This window comes from Acanthaster planci, linkage group LG03 (assembly GCF_054643075.1).
Source record: "Acanthaster planci isolate LZ-2023a linkage group LG03, COTS_SCS, whole genome shotgun sequence".
Lineage (NCBI taxonomy): Eukaryota > Metazoa > Echinodermata > Asteroidea > Valvatida > Acanthasteridae > Acanthaster > Acanthaster planci.
In genome coordinates, this window is record NC_141779.1 from 5,358,882 (window position 1) to 5,379,396 (window position 20,515).

General features: G+C 43.3%; 1 long non-coding RNA gene across 3 annotated transcripts in view; it reads left to right on the plus strand.

Moving 5' to 3' along the window:
* The first annotated feature begins 851 nt into the window (after positions 1-851).
* The window catches only part of LOC147799576 (uncharacterized), a 29,454-nt gene continuing 9,790 nt past the window's right edge, over positions 852-20,515 (plus strand). The window contains exons 1-2 of one of the 3 annotated variants that reach the window (XR_015424838.1): positions 852-2,418; positions 3,224-4,815. This is a non-coding gene — a long non-coding RNA (uncharacterized LOC147799576). Of the gene's footprint in view, positions 2,419-3,223; positions 4,816-9,640; positions 13,729-20,515 lie in introns of those variants that run through there. The other 2 variants (XR_015424839.1, XR_015424840.1) reach the window with 2 other exon arrangements.

Genomic DNA, 20,515 nt, shown 5'->3' on the forward strand with positions numbered 1-20,515 from the left:
TTAATATGGCCAACCACCCCAATGAAAGAAAAATGCTACAAGTGCTTGTCGTCGCCCGCTTTGTTGGGGATAGTAAGACAGATCGTCTGTGAAAACTGACTTGAAGCTGGGGACAATAGCTCTTATTCCGCCGTTCACTTATCCAAACCAAAGATCTGTCGCTGTGGACTCCTTCCTCCGGGGTTGGAAGGGGCTAAGCGCGAGCAGAATTGCAAGACGCCATGTCCTAAAGCTAATCACTCTCCCCCGCATTAACTGAGAAAATTAATAATTAAAGTCGATTTGACGGTGGACGCAAAGTGTTGGAAAAACACTGGCTGACACCGGGGCCCTGTTGAAGCATTGTTCTACACGATGACCCCTCCAGAACGTAAGAAATGAATGTGGCGAGGCAAGAGAACAGCAAGACCGAAGGGAAGGGGGGAGACAGACGGGGGACAGAACAAACAGAGGATGAGAATTGCGTGGTGACGAGGCGATGTATCGAGCGCGCTGAGTCACACGCAGGAGGAGCCCGCGAGCATTACACGATTTAGAAACAGTTGCTATGTGTTAGCCACAGGGCATCAGGCAGGCAGTTGTGCGGGGGAAGACTGGGTCGGAGGGCTGTTTACCGATCGCCAGCTGGCTGGGAACAAGACGAGAGGCAGAGAGGGCGAAAAACTAAGGGGGGATTATGTGGGGCTGGTTCGGTTTGGTTAGGCAGGTTGGCCGGAGAGTAGTAGGGAAACAAACTTTTTTAACTGTCTCGGGCTCCTGAAAGGGCTAGGGCCGTTTGTGCCTCAAGTATTGATATAGGGGAGGTCATCGGTGGGGTGGGGGTGAGCGGGGGATAGTTTGGACCTGTGTGGCCCCCGGGGTGTCTTGCACGGGGGGTAGGGGCGCCGGTGTGAATGGTACCGGGAGCGTCGCTCGATCGGGCCGGCTCCATCGTTCCCCTCTCTGCCGGCCCGGGCACGGCAAGGCGGCACCTCGAAGAGGTTCACGCGAGGTAAACGAGCGCGCGTTCGGCAACAGCGACCGCCTTGTTACCCTCGGTCAGTCACCCCCTTGCCATTGTGGACTGGATTCGCCGCTAGCCAGACCTGTCCGTACACGAACAGGCCTTTGAATACAGCGGTGTTGTCACTGGCGACAAGACGACTCGAAGAAAAGAAAGACAGAAATATAAAGAAGAAAAAAACCCAAACCACCTCGCCTCAGCTCAGCATACGGAAGAAAGTAGCAAAGTCACCCGAGAGTGTATGCTTTCAGATCGCCTGAAGCTCCATCAATTGTGATATTTGTGCTGTCCTTTTCCAAAACAACCCCCTATTCATGGAAAAATCCTGGTACTATCTCACGGTCACAGCTTGTTGACAGAGAAAAGTAAACACACGCCAAGTTGGAGAATACACAACCTTTTAATATGAAAAAATACCGTTTCTCAGTGAATACTGAAAGTGTTCAACGCATAGGAAGGTTTCCATTTTGTATGAGAATTGTCCCCCGATCTATATAGCATTCTCTGTTAAATTTACCATTTTAGTCCAATATTAAAGCAAACTGCAACCCCTCGACAATAAGTGATCTTTAATTGTTGTAATTTCCGTTGTTTGCAGAATCTGTAGGTTCACGTAAAACAAGAACGTGTTCGTACAACGATCGTGTCGAGGAGACAAACCGGGGCTGTTGTTCATTTCTTCAAAAAAAAAATCGGTATGGCCGATGGGTCTTCATGTAATATTAATCCGTGGTAAACAGGACAGGTTGGAAAAACAACTTCTTAGCTTCAGTGCTCACTCATCTGCCGTGGCAGACACTTTTGAAGTTCTCAGCCCGTCCTTGACGTGCATTAAGTGGCACGTTTCTGACCATAGCACCGTGAAAGCCGACAACACCAATATCTATACGATGTCTTCTTAATAATGCCAATATCATCCCCCCAGAATGTTACAGTAACCATATCAAAACGAAAGCATGAAGGAACAGTTAAATACTGACAAAAATTCTTTGAAATGCCACACAAGTCGTTTTACATCAGTCCATAATGTCATCGACGGTTCTGATTTCAGACACCTAAATTAAGCCGAACGACTGGCGTTCGAACCCTTTATCACAGATCCACGGTCCTGTGTACGGAAATCCGTATCCAGGTTTTCCTATACTGCTCCCTCTCTCTATCGGTCTCAGAGCTTTAGAGTTAACTCTTGCCTCAAAAGACCAGGAACCAAATGAAATCGTCAGTTTCGTCGACTTGAATCGCCTACATGTTCACATCTTACTCGGGCCCAAACGGAGGGGGCCTCCTTGAATGCACGAAGTGTAAAGAAGTTTGGCAGTGGGCCCAGTTTGTTGGAACCAAGGCCCGCCGTGCCTACGGCTTGCCCGACGCCCGAAGGACGGACGGACTTAGCCCGGCAGAAGGCTGTCTGGAAGGTGAGTAAAATCGATTGAAAACAAGAAATACCTGGAAAATAAGTTACCACGTCTGCCTTCTGAACAAGACCAACAAGACAGAAAGGAACAAAACGGGCCGGCCTTTGAAAGTCAATCTTGCGTGATGCCTTTAGGAAGGAATGCAACTGTGTCGAAATACGCGCGCGCGAAGTGAGTTCAACTCTGGTCATCGGTCCAGCAATCTATTCCGTCGAAATGTATAGAAATTGTGACGGATTTTATTTTCTAAGTTACTTAATAAACATACCGTTAATTAAGTAAACCATTGAATCCACCATATTTAGAGGTTACCGGTAACGAACGGGTATTGTTCTATTTTCTAGATGAGAGGTTTTGTCAGTTCTAATAATAGAAGAAAAAAAGTTTAAGAAATGGCAAATAGAGAGGAATATGGGACATTACATGTATGTTTTAAAAGAGCTTGTTAACAGGGAATCTGAGCATCATAATTCAACTGATTCGTTGGGTTTAGAAAAAATCCCCCAAATTCTTTAAAATATTTTAAAGTGATTTATCAGATTTGTGGTCCAATACTCCTCATTTCTACTGTATTAACCAGAAGAAAAAAATTATTCCGAGCTGCTGGCTTTACCAAATAGCAGAGTTGATTAAATCTAAATCAAAAAATCAAATCCAGCTTAATGACACCTTTGCAGACTGATTGCAACTCACATGCGCGATACCGCTAGTGCTATGCTTTCCTAAACCATGCTTCGTTCGTCTGAGCATTTAATCGGGCTGAATTTCTTGCTTTCCCCCCTTTTTTTCTTTTAATTTTCTCTAGCTCCCGCTCTTAGCTTGAGAGCAGTCGTCTTCGGGAGGCATTTAATTAGCAGCGATCGTCGGCGGTGATCTTACTCGGCAGAGGCCTGGTCATTGAACCCAGTGCCCCCTGACTAGCCGCTTGAACAGCTCGGGCCGAGCCTGCCCGCGTTGCTCACACTGCGCACTGATCGATACCGGCCTTAATGTCCCACGAGGTGCCCCGTTGGAATTGCACGACCCCCCCTCCCTGTACTGGTCAAGCGCTGTTGCGAAAACAAGGAAGACAGGGGCCTAATTAATTAACATGCACAGGACGCGCATGAGGGGCGGATCGATTTGAACAAGAAGGAGAAAACCAACGTAGGGATTTCTTCTCCAGATAATGAAGGTGTGCTCGTGTGTAGGTGGTCACCTTACAACACAACGACGAACATTTTGGTCCATTTTGGGCCCCCCCCGTCAGTTTATAAGAAAAACAAGAGCAAGACTGATACCCTTCTCAAGTTTATTTACACTGAGGAAATAGAAAAGACTGACTTCTAAAGCTCGTCGCAAATACAGAGACAGGCTCATCAGGAAAGAACACTGATAGACACTAATAGTCACAAAGTTACTTCCGAACGAGGGAATAAAACCGAATCGGCAGGCTCCCGAAAGTTTCATTTGATCTCGCATGCCAACTACGTATGTTAACAAAATATCGATAGAAACCATCGACCAATATTCAGAAGCCGACTCATTCGTTGGTGTCAAACCTGCGTTTATATGAATAAATTTAAGCCTTTATATATTTGTTAATGATGTATTTTATGGCACACGCGATAGAATTCTTCGGAAAAGAAACAAAATCCAGTGGCAGCTGACCTATTCACCGCTGCTTCACATTTGTTGCAATTCACGCAATAATTGAAATGTCCAAGGACAAGATATATGGATCATTTGCAAAAATGGTGGTAAAGGAATGCAAGAATGCCCTTTAGGGATCAGCTCGAATATTAGCTTTGTTATTCCCCAAATTGTGGACAAACAAAGAGCGAGAGCTGCCGAACGACGATAGTAACTTTGACCGACAAACAGATAGGTGTAAGGGCGAGAGCACGAGCCCTAAATCAGCTGTAGACTTATTGCAGGGGTAACGACATAATTAAAAAAACTAATTTTTTTACTTTAAGATCAAGATGATCTTCGTGATATGAGGAAGTGTTTTGGTACTGTCGTGTTTTGTGTTGTTTGTTTTTGTCTTTGTTTTAAGAAAAATATCCAACTTTGGTTGTTGCTCATTATAAATGAGTTACTGTTGGCCATCAAAGGCGCGATGGAACGAAAAAAGGGCAATCATTTTAAAGAATTTCGTACTTGCTTCGCATTGGGATGAAATCCAGATTGCGCGTCTTAGATTTTTGACAAAGATATTTTGTGAGAGTTGAAGAACGATTAGACCAACAGACAACAGAGCACTGTTCTAGAAAGCTGAAACTGTGCCCCTGCAAGAGAAATTAAATCTTGTAAGATTTCCTCATTCAGCATGGAGATTCGACACCCAGTTTCGGACGTCATTTCATTTGAGCCTTTCAATTCAACAACATTAGCAACAATAAACAAGAACAAGAACAGGAAGAGGTCTAACAACAACAACAACAACAACAACAACAACAACAATACCAGCAACAACAACAACAACAACAACAACAACAAAACAACAACAATACCAGCAACAACAACAACAATACCAGCAACAACAACAACAACAATACCAGCAACAACAACAACAACAACAATAACAACAACAACAACAACAAAACAACAACAACAATACCAGCAATAACAACTAGAACAACAAGAACAATGGCAGCATTGACGAAAAACAGATCAGCAAAGCCCGGCTCTGTGTTTTGAACAACAATATCACTTTTGCTGATGTTTTGGAAGTTTTATGGTTGAAGCAGCATTCTGTGTCAAATGCAAATTCCAATTATCGCAAACGTCAGGGAAGTTTGAGGCCAACAGTTTTCTTCTCTTGCTGTTGTTTCACTTTGCCAGGATTGTCTTTATTTAGGCATGTAAATTGATTTGGATGTTGCTCAGTTATTCCCAATCTTGCTTGAAGTTTCCCGTGGCGTGATTACTACGAGAATGAAATTGGATCTTCATAGTAAGCAATGGTCGATGTGATCCATCAGTCCATCCCAGATAGCCTATCGGTTGTTCGGGGACATCCCTTGCCCCAGCGTCTACACCTCGCCTGCAAACGATATTGTTTTCTTTATCGCGGACCCTCCCCCGATTCGCACCTCTATTGCCGACGAGGGGGGGGGGGGACAGAGAGAACGAGTACACGGGATCTTGCGTAGCGGCGGGCCGGGGACGCACCGGTGGGATCACAGGCTACAGCTCCCTGCAAATTACGCCTCGGTTCAGGTTGCCGTCGCGCGGGGATTCGCTTCGCTCGCAGCAGCCCGTTTTCTGACCGGACACCCGATACGGCCAACCATCTCATTTCCCCGTCCACGGAACCAGATTTTCTTCGTCGAGATGGAATTACAGCGGCGGATGTGAACTGCACTGAATCAATGTTTTCTCTGGCGCCCCCCATGGGGCGAAAGACAAATGCTGGGGGATTTAAGAGCCGTCGATAATGCGACTATGATGCGGTTTTAATATGTAACCGAATGCTAATCCTATTTGTAATTAAGTCCAACAGAAATGCGAGTTGATCGACTCCCCGCTTGGACATATAACCGTTCGACTAAAAAAAAAATCAGATGAAAACTGCTTGCAGGAAACTCTAAAAGTTACAACATTCATTAATTTGGAAATCGCAATATGTTTATACGTCATGGACTATCTCAAAATCTTTTGGGGTGTCAAAATGTCAACAACTACAATGCACTTAAATCAGCACCAGAGAACGAATTGCGTCTGAATTTTACGTCCCAAATCCATAGATAATAACGGCGTGTACATGTATATCACCGAGTTATTCTGCTCACTAGTAGCTAATACGACGCAAGCTGGAGAATGGACCGTTTCATATTTTACAGATCTACAACAACCAAATCGAAGCTGCTTATGTTACATTGTTTGGATGGAAAATAAGACCATGATGTTATATCAGAAGTACTGTAGATCACATCTCATAAACATTTATTGTCTTGAGGTAACAAGACAAATGAAGTTACCAGACAAGTTACGGTAACATTGAAGATGGCCAGTCTAGAAACAGTTAATTGAGCCAACTGATTGAGATTGAATTTGCTTTCACAACCTCACATTCACGGAAACTGGTTTTTCATGGATGCAGAAAAAAAAGTTCTTGGGTATGATAGTGATGCACTGTCCTTTTCGTTTGAACTGTCAAAACATTACAATGATGTTTTCTGTCAACTTGATCCCGACATGACAGTTAAAATTGTCACATTAAGTACCATATACGTTTTTAAAACAATTGTATTGTAGTATTTTATTTTATTTTTTTATATATTTTGTGCATGTGGTAAAAGTTTGATTTGAAAAGCGGTGGTTTAAAAAGAGGCAGTTTTTATGCAGTTGAATCATTAACCTGTAATTGTTTGTTCATTTTTCAAACCGTTATATCTTCTGTATAAAGTTTCACCATTTCCAAGGAAAGTGCATTTTTATTAATTTTTTCCAATTTTCTTTTTTCATGGCTGATCTCATCGTCAGTCCAGCCACATCAACCAGCAGAAAAAGGAAAGTCACACATTTTTAGAAGGCATTGAATGTTCTGCTTATCTGTTTACTCTTTATTCTTTCCAGAGCATGACAGGACCCATTTTGAAAAGAAAATTCTTCTATTCACTTCGCTAACATCAACTTTTAAGCCAAGTCGCTCTGTGGGAAGGGAGGCAAAGTGCCTCTCCTATGTGCATCCGTGTCCACGCGGCAGACGACCCGTGTAACCCTCTCCCCGTCCACGCTGAAAGCGCCGAATTAAAGAGCTAATTTCCAGGCAGTTTTGGGTTTCATAACTTGATATCGGGTGGCCATGGGATGATTTCAATGCCCAGAACAGTCAAATCAGTGTGCACATTTCGACTGCACGCTGTTGCCGGGCGCTAATTGGACAACGCTTACATCCTTACTTGATGCGCACACTTGTCGAAGCTTGGTGACTGGCTCTTCGAAAAATTATTCACAAAATGAAATCTTTTAAAATATACATAAAATATATTTTTGTTAATAACGACGCTTAGAGTTTAAACACATTTCTAAACACATTTTTGTACCCACTTTTTGACATGTTTAGTGTCATGCGTTTAGGAATGTGTTGAAATACTAAACAGATTTCAAAAAGCTAAACATGCATGTACCACGGAAAAGCATTTAGCGTTTAAATACATTCCTAAACACATTTTATATATGTGACAGACTTTGTGTGAAGTTTTTGTCGGTTAATATTGAAGGTTGAAAAACAAAGATGGAAGTAACTTCTCCCTTCCAACATTACTAACCACGCCGGTCCTTGTTTGGCTTTATAAGGCCTGTCTTCGTCAAAACCAATTTAACGCAATCTTGCTACCAAAAGGCAAACACGTTTAAAACCTCACTACGTCATACCAAAGTCCTAAACATCAGGGCGTAACTGCTTAACGCTACCTATCGAATCCCTTAAATGTGTTTAGGGTCTGAGCTTGGTGAAAACTGGAAGCAAGGAAGCTTGTGGGAGAGTGTTTAATTTGAAGAAATCAGTTTCGCAGTTCGGCTCCATGCCTGTTGTAAGCCTTGTAGGGAGCACTCAGTTAACATCTTATCTTGTACCTCACCCAGTAGCGCTGATGATTTCATCCGAGGCCAGTCTTGAGGCTAATTTATTTACCTCGCTCTTCATCAGCCTCCGGACCCCCCCCCAAAAAAAGGGAAGCGAAAGAGAAAGTGCGGACAAATATCACTGCACCAAAAAATGAAAAAAAAAATCGTTTTCTTCTTTCTCCCATGTCTTCAAAGCCCGACAGTTGAAGCCGGGATTGAATTCATTTTGCATACTCCATTGGGCGCCATTTCTCCGCTGAATTTGCTTCTGAGGCGGTCACGGAGGCGAAGATGAATGCTCCATCCCAGCCATCAGTTCGATTAGATTGTCCTTGCATCATATCGGCTTGGGCCGCTGCGACCCTGGGGACGACGGGAGCCCCCCCCCCGCGCATGCGTTGGCCTCGAGGCGCGCAATGAGGGGATAATTCTTTCAATTGGTGTCCGTTCAGGAGCGCGTGAGGCTTCTTGAAGCTACAAACGCTGTTAATAAAAATGAGAGAGAAAAACGCATCTGTCTATACAGTGTTTCGGTTTCAACAGGTTTATATTAGTGAATAAAAACACAGGAAAAATTTAATTTATAGATATTGCGTGCATGTGAAGTAAAGTTTTAATTCTTCATTTTTCAAATATTAAAAGGAATAATGCTTTTGAAATAAGCTGTATAAAAAGACTAGATATCTCGCGGTCGGACCGGGTGTAACTAAAGTTGTTCGGACTGAAATTTTAGATGGTAATCCACTGAACAAACCTTTTTTCCCCAGCATCCTTGTTGTGTTTAAAATTGTATAAATGAGTTTTCCTTCTGCTACCTGCAGTAAACATGAACTTGCCAAGTATTCACTCCCCTCAGATTCGAAGATAAGCGGGCAACCGCTCTGAATGGACGATATTAAAGCCCGCCCTCTGGGGACTGGTAGCCATGATCACGTGACAGCGTCCTTGAATTCTCAGTGATTGTTACATACCAGAGTTCGATTTTGAACTTTGGACAGTTGAGGAATGAGTGGTTACTTGCTCATTTCTTCACCCATGTCAGTGTCTCAAGTTTGACTAGGGTTGAACTCGTTTTCCCGTGTCTGAACAACAAACAAGCACACACATAAACGCACTCCCCCCAAAACAAAACAAAACAAAACAAAAAAAACCAACAACCAAGGACCAACAACTATCGATTGCATTCAAGGTAATGATCGATTTCCGCCTGCCACACGGAATCGACCCACTCACCCACTTGGGCTCCCACTAAGCTGGGGGGTTCACCAGACTGGGTCACGGCTATAGGCCCCGCCACCAACCCCCCCCCCCCAGCTCGGGTCAACGCCCGGCCGGTTCGCCTGGGCCCTGTTACGCGAACTTTCATCATCCCGGTGTCATCGTGTTAAATTAAACCTCCGTCAATGCCTTGCAGATGTCGTGTCTCCTTTGAATCATTTTGACATGAAAAAAAAGAAAGGAAGAAATGTGAGCACGGTCAACTGGCCTCAGCTTCTCACATTTTATCGAAGTTTCTCAAGGCACGTTACACCGGGGAGACCCGCAACTCCACACGGTTGTGATTCATCATTACTGGGACTTTTTATCTTTTGTGTAGCCATTTTTTTAAGGGTGAGGTTTTTTTTTTCTAGGGGGCTGCTCAGTCCTGGTGGTACGAGGGGAGGGCCAGACGACAAGCGGGACTTCGAATCTGGGGGGCGAAAGGGGGGGACGCTGGCCCTCCCTTGGGTCGGGGTCAGGCTGACTGGGTCATTCCTCCATCCCACGCCAGCTAGCGGTCGTCAACCCACGCTCAACTCTCTTTTTCCTCATTCCACTTTCCCCCTTCTCCTCAGGACTTCCATAGAAGCAATAAATCAAAACGAATACCTTTCCGTTTCCCCTGGCCATGGGCAACTTTACGGGCTTACACGGGTGTATACGACCCGTTTGGGGACGACCTTCAATAACATTGGACAAAAACCATGCGTCAACTGGGAACGAAACTGTAAATTTGGGGGTTATATTTCTTCGTGGGTTGAGTTCAAAATCCTCCAGATTGAAAAAAAAGTTGATCAAGCTTGGGTCCCTGCTTCGATGTCGTTAGTACGGGCCATAACAATAGGTAAGCCTCACCTTGGGCAGAGTGCAAGCTAGAAATGCTTCTCCTTCAAAAGAAAACCACATTTTGATGGAATTTTAAATTATGGGCCTAATACCGTCTACTATAAAACACACATAATATATGGAAGTATTAGACGCCCAGCGATTACCTATTTGCGGTTTTGACCATGAAATACATGGCGGGGTCCGAAATAGACTTCCAAAGATAGCACCGGCCTCATCTGTCGTCAGCATTTTCTCACGTGTAAGCAAGTGGCGAGGGCCCAGACCTTGTAAACTCTCAACACAAGTTTGGACCCGGCCTGTTTTCAATACCCCGATGACGCTTTTGCTTTTGTAACATGCGGCTCCTAAAATATCACTGGCCTTGTGAACCACAGCCCCCCTGCAAATCTGGACAGACTTGTGCAGTTCAGCCCACTTTGCATGGGTAACTGTCGCCAGAGAGTCTGATCGGTCTCATATCCTGAGAAAAACATCGAAGAGTTTGCATGGACAAAACAACCGAATTCGGGAGTGTCAATTTACATGCAACGGGTTAAGGATGTAACTTCGCATATCCAAGGTCAAAACCTAAGGCGTGGGTACAATTTAGGATATAGAAAGGAGACAGAAATGTGTACCGGAGAGATGGAAGCCCAAAACTGGAAAACAAACACGAGTCTCCCTTCGCTAAAGTTTTTCACTCAGAAAGCTACAGGCCGTTCAAATCCGTAAATGGCAGCTACATCAATTGGGCTAAGACAGCATACTCGATTATGATCGCCTTTCCAGCGTAAAATCGAAATTGAACGAATCCGTGGTCAACGCGCCCCTTTGTTACAACTTGAAGAACTCCTTAGTATTCCCCATTTACTTTTTCTTTACCTACTCTTCTTATTAACACTTGAATCAACTTGCCGAATGGTCCAGCGTGAACTCCTCAGAATGTTTGGACTCCGAAAGAACTCAGGTGGGTATTTTTTTAGTCCCATATACAGTTCAGAGGATCACAGATTTGGGAGAAAGCGCTCCCCGTGTACTTGTGTTGTAACCTTTCTAACTCACGGTCGTATCACGAATGAACCCCGTTTGAACGAGCCTGAAACCCAACGGGTCAGCGGCGTTGTGGTCGATAGGGTCAACCGCCTTAGAATCTCTCGCCGAATTTCTTCACCTCCCAACCCTCCCCTCTACGATACAAGGTAGAATCCTGCGGTCCGCGAATCTGCCCACGAATTCCGTGACCACAACACGGGTGTATGAATTTCCCTTTCCGCATTTAACTATTATCACTCCAGTCATCCTGAATGCTTACTTTACTTTCCACATAGTATGCGTCCAACTCAAGCTGCACGTGACCTCTGCCACTTCGTGCGACCAGCTACGGACCATAATTGACTGTCACTGTGTTATCCACAGTAACGGCCGAACCCCAACAAAGCCTGCGCCCATTGGTCTCTCTGACTGAATAATTATAACTCTCTCACGCCCACTCTCGTTGTCCATTGGTCATAAGTTTGTTTACGGTACAACAGGTGGGCGGAGTCACTGAATTGTAGCAAGTGTAATCAACAGTCGACGTAGAGCCTACTCCTGCACCATGCCAGTGCACAGGGACAATTCATCGTGGAAGTATCACGCGAACACGCCATGTCGAAAATACCACTCCTTTTCTTCATGGTCATTCTTGTCTGCGAGGCTGCATTACTCAGCAGAACCGATCCTCGCTGCATTCCATCAGAGGTCACTTTAACAGTGCACAACATCTGATGTACATGTACATGACATGTACAAACTTGACATACACAATGTAAACAGCGGCGAGGTTTGTAACTGGGCACAACATTAGTAATGAATTCCACAGAGACTTATTTGAACCTGTTCCCGGAAGCGACCCCCTTGGATCGCCCATGTGACTGTGTTGGCGTCATTTTTATGCAACATGGTTTTATACAGCACTAACCCTGATTGTCGTGAACTAACTGTTAAACAGGCTTCAAACTCAGGCAAATATTCAACTTTATGTGTGCCCAGCGCGGTATTTCCGGGGGGGGGGGGTAATGTTGCACTTTCGCCGTCAAATCTGCTGGATCTACACCACTTCTTCAGTTGTTTAAATGTCCCATCAAAGAAAACCAGTGAGATTTGTGGAGGGAAAAACAAACAAATCTGCCTGGTAATAAAATCAAATAAACAAGACAAAGGCAAAACAATCCTCTTCAAATCCTAAATTCTGTGTCTGATCCATGGTGCACCAGACCTTGCACCACACGAAAAAAATACCAAACAGAAAGTCTTTACCGATCTACAGCGTTTTTTGGAACAGACTGAGTATACACTTATGTCCTGCTGAATTCAGATCACGTTGGCATTCGTCAGTAATTTATGTTGTGCACACTACCGCTGCGTTAGTCTGTGCATAGTACGGGAACGACTCATCCAATGCTTTGACTAGAGTCGTTGTTTATCGTCGGCAAGAAAAGCAATCTGTGCCATTAGATTATTCACACTACAGAGTAAGGAAGGGATGATAGGCCAAAAGGAGCCTGAAGCTGTGTTGGATTTAGGTGTTTCTCTACTTAAAAAAAAACATTGTTGTCACTTGAGAGAAACTTTCCTTTTCTTTTGCTTGATGCAAAAGAAATGCAATATGGCAACATCTTTTGCTTGATGTAAAAGTTATATTGAAAATGACAAGATGTAGTAGTCTTCGGCCCAAATCAGAGCTGGTTAAGCGTACAGTTTGGACATATTTCTACACTCGTTTCAAGTGATGCTAACCCCAAGAGCCGATCCGTGAAACGCCGCATTTGGCCCGGCACCGAAGCGCAACAACTAAACTGGCGACCCCGGGTTCAAAGCATCGGCGCGCCCCCAGTCCATTCACCAACGCCATACGGTCAGACGGCTTAGCCCGACTTAGATTTCTCGCAGACATAATTGAAAGAAAACATGAACGTGTCATGGCTATGTTATCCCCGCGTGCCTTATGGGCAACATTTTGGCCCCGGCACTCTGGGGAAATTAAAACACATGGGCTTCACTTCTCCATTTTTTGTGTGCCATGGTGGGTTTTACCCCATCGTCTGTTGCGAGCCGACCCAGTCATGCTATATACCCACGACGCCGTGTTTTGCCGTTGGAGCTTAATGGGTGTTGGGGTATGAGGCAAACGTGGCAGCGCGCTCAGCTGTGGCGGAACGGGCCGTAACTGTAGGCTGTTGTAGCCGACGTGCACACGGCCCAAAGGCCAGCAGCAAGCGGGCTTAAACAACCCATAGGCTTACTTTAGTACCCAAACACTTGCCTCTGTCCTAGAGAATGCGCCACAGTAACATCCGCGCCACCATTCTCCATCCATCGGCAACGGTCACAAAACGCGTTGACCTCCACGCCAACTTCTCCTCGGCCAGAGAGCTCTCTTTTTGTTTTCGCTGCCGAGAATGTGGGGCGGGAACAGGCCATCGAAAATTCGGCAAAGAGGGGAGAAAGTTGTCGCCCCGTAAGTCACATTGTGTCACGTAGGATGTGAGCAGGGAAATGCCGCCATCCACACGCTACGGCTTACCGTAACACTGTCGAATTCGTTGCGAGTAGGTAGTAAAAGACGGCATGCAAATATCACAAGCGGAATCCATTGCTTACATCAGGGAACGAACTTAACATGTGGTAAGTCTGTATTTTTTAATGAAAATCTACTCGATATTTTGGACATTCTGTCTGCTCGCTACAGACATTGAAGATAACAGCCCACAAGACCTAGTTCACAGAAGTTAGCAACAAGATGGTCAACAGGCGATTACTGCCCGGTGGTGTGGTGAAGTTCGTTTACCCGAAGGTTCATTGGTCTAAGAGCTCAATTAACTGACAAGCCTGAGCGGATAAAGGAATCGTATTTCATATTTGAATTAATGACTGGAGTATTTGCGGCCGTCGAGCTTTCAGATTAGTACGCCTCCACACCATCACATCCTCAGACTACTGAGTGGATCTCGAACACCCCTGGATGAGTTATTTTTCTGATATCTTTCAAGATGTGGCCTTCAGTATTCAAATTGATACGATAGATCAAAGTTTCACGTTAAGATTCTTCATGATTTGAGTCTTGAATGGAATTTGAGTAGATTTGAAAGGACGTATTTGGAGTGAGTGTTTTTCCCCACAAAGTAACGGATGGTTGTGTCTATGTAAGGGTTTGCAGTGAGAAACGTGCAGCATACTGTCCCATGATTGTGTACGAGCAAACTGACCAGAGGTTGGTTTGTTTTTCTCTCGACGGCGCTGTAAGGAAAACAAAAACAACTCCAGACTCGATTTGGCTGCGGGGCAAAGTGGCCGGCTTTTAAAAGACTCAAGTCTTGAACCTTGCAAGTAGCTGCAAATCAACGCTGAAACAAAAATTGAAGCTGCTGATTTCATTATGAAACTAAAGTTGTACAGGAGAATCTCACATGTTTAAGCCATAACTAAACATATCCCAATAAATAGCACGCTTATACTGTTTTTCATGAGAATATTTCACGACTCACGTTTCTTACATTTAATCATTTTAATATTCTCGAACCAGTGACTCTCTGTTCAACCAATATTGTTAATAAACGATAAATAATCACAATTTGGGATTCTAAGGAAGGAAATTATAATGCTTTATTAGAGTAGAAGTGTTTTTAAATTCCATTTTGGTATGGGTCTATCATTGTGATAAGCATACACGTACACTTTGTGTTGATTCTTGTTTTTCAAGACATTCTTTTCTGAATAGAATTTAACGATGTTATCGTTTAATTTGTTTTTGGAATTCCTTTGTGCTAGTGGTTTTTAAAATAAAGTATTTTTAATTAAAAATACAAACAAATGTTTTTACAATAGTGCATGGCATATATATGAATACGCTTTTATGCAGAACAAATCATGGTTTTATACAGATCAGAAATTTGAGAGTTGGGGGACTTAGGCAATTTCAAACTCAGGCTACAAATGACAAGTGAGGAATGACCACCCGCAGTCGGAGTGTAACTTCATTCTTGCAAAACACTCTGGCAATCCTGAAAACAGTCTCTTCCCTCTTTGCCCGGCCACATTTCATTCCGGTTTTGTTTATGTAGCAAGACGATCGGGACGCAATTTGAATTAAATTTGCATTCATCTAAGCTTCATTTGAAACAATAAAAATTCAATGAATGCCAAATGAAGCCGGGCTCGTGTTTGACGTGCGTAAGGGGGCAGCTGAGCGCGCGACACCCCGACGCCACTACCGTTCAACGACTGCCCAACTCCCGCTGCAGCGGCGCTGCGCTACTCGCTAAGCCTTGGCACTTACGAGTGTCGGGCCAGAACATCAGTGGTTCCGGGGCACGTAGTCTTGCACTCAGGAGGGCTCTCGTTAGCGCTGCTTGGCACATCCACGGCTGGACAGACCCATGTTTTATGGATGAGCTTAAACACAGAATGAAGCTTTTATTGGGTCCGAAAACCTATTAATTGATGATTCACCCGCTTAGTTAACTACGCTTAGAGTTTGTGTCGACCCATGTGCATCTTGAGTTTCGACTTAAGAGTTAAAGCTTGCTACGTGGCTTTGAAAGTTGTCTGGCCATCTACCATAGGTTTCTTGGCCCATTAAGCAAAGTGGCCATTCGTGTGGACGCAATGTTCATTCAATTGTGCCATAATTTAGAGATCTTCTCTTAGTACCGGTTTCATCTTCGCCACACAATATCAATTACTTTCGGTTCCGTTCATTCAGTGGAACATTTCTGCAAAACGTTTTCGTGCCCCTACACCTGGACTCATTAATAAGCATTCTTTATAACGTTGAGCGGTGTATATGGACCTTTTTTTAAACTGAAATGATTAATAACAAATTGAGGTCAAAAATATCGAGCAGTCAACCTTGGAAATTCTTGAGAAAGCAATATGGCGATTTTTATATCTTTTTTCTAGGAGATTTGGTTCAAATTTCCTTTTCTTTACCTAGGCCCGCAGGTGCATTCTAACATACAAAACTTCTGTTCATTCAATCATTTCAAAATGTATCATTAAGGCGTTTTTAAAATCAATGATTAAGGGTTGCCTGTTCAGTGTCTTTTGCATCCATACTGCAAGTCGAATATCTTTGGAAGAATAACTTCTCCCTACAGAGTATGAGTTCATCATTATTCTATTCTAGGTTTTGAAGTTTGAGATTTGCTCTGCTATTTTGATTGAGCAAAAAGTTAGAACCTTTATTTTTAAACAAGAGTAAAATTGTATTACCGAAATCGAATAAATAAGGTACATTTTTGTAATAGGATGTAGTTACGTGACCGTCCGTCTAATTATCGAAATCGAATGCAGATGTGGTCCAAATATTTTGAATTTTCGTTGAACTGAAAAGGCTGATGTCAAATTTCTACTTGAGAAAATGAATAAGCGATCTTCGGAAGTGAAGGAACGATGTGCAAAATTGGCCGCAGAAACTCGGCAAGTGTTTTTCTCATTTCATTTGTCCCCGCTTGACAAATAAGGTCAAGTAGTCCAGGGTTTCAAATTTTCCTCGTGACTACAAAACAGCCGATTTCTTAATTTGCAAATGTTAACAAATTGCTAAAATACTTCTCAAACGTAAAAGAAGACGAGGCAGTTTTTGAATACATGAATCCGCCTGTACGAGTTCAAAGTTTTGAGAGAGAAAGGATAATTTTTTTTTACAAACAGGCCTGGTTAATCGGACATTTTCGGCATGCAAGGGATTTCAGAATAGGTAATTATAGATGCATTAAACAAACTCTCTTTTGGACGCCCAAGATAATAGAAATTGTCCCATGATCTCAAAACATGGTGAAAATATTAAACTAAAAAAATAATCTGTGCGAAAATAGAGTTCTGAGGTTGAAACTGTGGTGGCATTTCAGTGGGCTCATTAAGTTCACTTCCTCGACGTGGATTTTATCTAAAAACATTTCCCCCTTCTGTCTCTCTCTTCTTTACCGTTTTCGATGACGCAGGGTTTGTTTTTCCTGGCCTAGGGTAGGACAGCTGAACCCGTATAGGCAACGAAGGTCCAATGCAACCATCAAGTTCTCAAGAAAGCAAGCAATACACGTGTGTGCTTTCTCTACAGTAGGCATGTACGGGGTCGCCATACAAGGAAGACGGGCACACTACAAGGTGCTCCGTGCTATCACAGAGTCAGTTTGTTAAAAAAAAATCATGGATGTAGGCCCAAACTAACAATGGCCCGTTCCAATGTTTGGTATGATTGGGGTTGTTCCTGTACGCTAAAACTCTTTGGCCGAGAAGACATTTGCTGAAACTTTACTTTCGGCGAGTATCAGCGATAAATACATACTTGACTATATACAATCAGCAGCGATTTTAATTTCAAAAGTGTCACAGTGAGACCTGAAACATTTTCTCTTTGCATTTGATTGAAAACTGAACATGATTAATATCTGTTTGTATAATTCAGAGTTTATTCTAGGAAAGTTCTGCTAAAACAAAAATATGGAGGCGCTGCCGTGATCAGTGCATGCACACGTCGGTCATGTTGAATGTTTTGTCTATCATTTTCCCAGGTGATATCGGCTTACTTGAAAAGATCTGCTATTAATCAAAGTGAATGCGAAGAGAATAACCAGAAGCAGTGGCAGCGTCCGGGGAGGGATCTAGAGTGGAATTCTCAACTCGTTTTTGTCCCCTCTGGGGAAAAACGAAAACAAAAATTGCTTGAAGCCACGCATCTGTTGAAGACTGTGTGTCCATGCATGGTTTTGTGTATGCTATGAATAGTTTTGTAGTAACACGCTCCTGGTATGCAGAAATTCCACTGTTTGGGCACATCCCGATGCGATGTTCTCGTCAAATTGTACTTGTAAAATTTTAAACCTTTGCACGTGCTGTGTCATTTGCTCACTTCTCGCGTTTCTTTGTTAAATCTTGTTCACTGGTCCTTTTTGAATTTTTCTTCTTTGTGTTTGTTTTGCTGTCTGTTTGAAGGCTATCAGAGGCACACCGCCAGTATAGCGAAGTCTGAAACGTGGATCCCCGCTCGATGAAATTATCCAAACACTTTCGAAGTTGCACAAGAGGCTAAAACATTGCCCTTTCCCCTGCTTTTGTGACCGTATTCAAAGCCCCCATAGATCCGCAGAGAGTCCGTCGATTACATTTTCTGACATGTTCCCAGCATGCCGTGACATTGCCTTCCGTTAAGATGGCATTGCTATTTTCAGACAGGAGTCGGTATGTCAGAGGTCAAATGCTACCATTGCCAACATGCTCTGCATCAGCGTCGTGTTGGCTCCTAGGTCTTCTACAAAGACGGCAAACCATGGCCGTGCTTCTGTGTGCCTCGATTATGCCGGAGCTGTCATGCATGTTATTGACAGAGAGGCCTAATGTTACCCCAGCATGCAAGTGTTCATAATCATGATTTGATGAATGTGTGCATGTGTGGTTTCTGGGACGGATGTCGATGAGGTTTGCCCATTTCCCACGTCAACCAACCGCGCAAGCTGTTGGATGATTTGCAGGAAATTTCTGGCTTAATGAAGTGGTAAATTTTTTTTCTTTGGTTATTCCAGCCAAAACGGGTGCATTGGGCATCGCAGGGTTGCGATTGGAATGGTATCTAATGTTGCACAACATCACGAAACTGCGCGAATCGCTGCTAATGACATCGTCCCCAGGTTGAATAGTGTTCGACGCAATGGTTTTGGTTACTCCTGTGAGGTCGAGGAAAGAGCTTCATACCAGCCCATTTAAACTTTTTAGACAACAGTGAAAAGTTGAAATATCCACGCCCTGCTATTCGCTAGGAATGATCCTTATTCGATGTTGGGACCACGACATTCATGTACATGTGTAATGCACGCATATCACATGTGCACGATTAACTTCAGACATTGTAGCATTGTAATAATGGTCCACACTGCACCGCGGGCCCAACGTGTTTTCGACCTGTCCATATCTTTCAATCGCCTTGTGTGTTGACCTATGACTGAGATTACAGGTAAAATATACAAAATACTTCTTAAAATAATCAATGCTACAGTGGAAAAATAAAAATTATTCTATGTATTTCGTCCAAACTTTTAAACCAGTTATTCTCCAAAATTCTCAAGCACGTTGTAGTCCAGTTCTCAGACCGAATTGTGTATCGTTGGTCAAAAAGTGGATGTTGGTCAAACAGTAGGCGTTGGTGAAGGAGCAGCCGTTTCAGTTGAAGGCTAAGAGTAGTTGTCACAGATTGTAAGGGGAAACAGATTAATTATTGTTATATTTTGTTCAAGTCGTTTAGCAAGGCCACAAGTTGTCGGAGATGGGTTTAATTTTGCCCGTCTAAACAAATTACACAAAATAAGAGAAAATTCAAATCAATACATTGAACACTTCGCATTATGTTGCATAGGCATTGGGGCGTCCAATTATCTTTTACCTCTGATTTAAATATTTGACTTGTCCGCTATTTAAATGCTCCTACAAATGTATACAAATTATTTCAATTGAAATATTTTTTAAATAAATGACATAATTAATGAGGTGGAAATCAAAATGACTCTACAAACAAAACATGAAGTAGCGATAATTTCAGCCATTGAGTGTTTGGTCTTGGTCTTCGCATCAGGTCTTCCCAATCGTTTACATCCATAAATAACCAACTGAATTAAATGTGAAAACGTTTACTGCATTGTTATGAACAAAATACTCTCTCATCAGTGCGACATTAATCATGGCAGATTTTCCTTTGACAGTTTTTGAATGGTAGGAGAAATGACCAGTGTAGCTGTGCCCAGAACAGTCGAACAGCTTTCAAACAGAGATTTATCCATCCGAAAAATGTTTTCTTTATTTCCCCATTGTGTGAACAGAATATAAACAGGCGAGATAAATCCCGTATCTTGTCATCTTTTACGGCACATCGACGGTGTAAATCTGACCGTAGGCCTCATTATCACAGCAACACGAGATAATATCTGCCCCCGGGGAACACGGGGCTTAGAGCCCCCAGAGTTTACCCGGCTTGACTCAGCCGAGCGGCGGTCCAACCGCGGGCGAACGACAAACCCCACCAGGCCCACTCGCCTCTCCGGCCGATTGCCACTTTCCCCCTCTCCCGACGAGTCATGATAGTCCGTCAATCTGCATATTCATGATTCATTGAAGGCCAAGTAGATCAGAATTCTGAAAGTTTGAGTCGTTCCTGAACTGAACTAATTAAAATGAGCCTACATCTGTAGGCAGATATCACCTTGGATTCAAATCATAGTGTTTACCAAGATTGGAATTAAAATGAGATAGGTTTCAGAACGTGTGATAACTTAATCAGTATCGTGAATGGAGCCCCTCCATTATTGCACAGAGCAAATACGTGTATATCCATTTTGGAATCACTCTTTAATATTCATGAAGTGTGAAGGTTTTTCTCCGTCAAAATCTCCTTTGATATGCAAATTTCTCTTTCAAAATCTAAAGA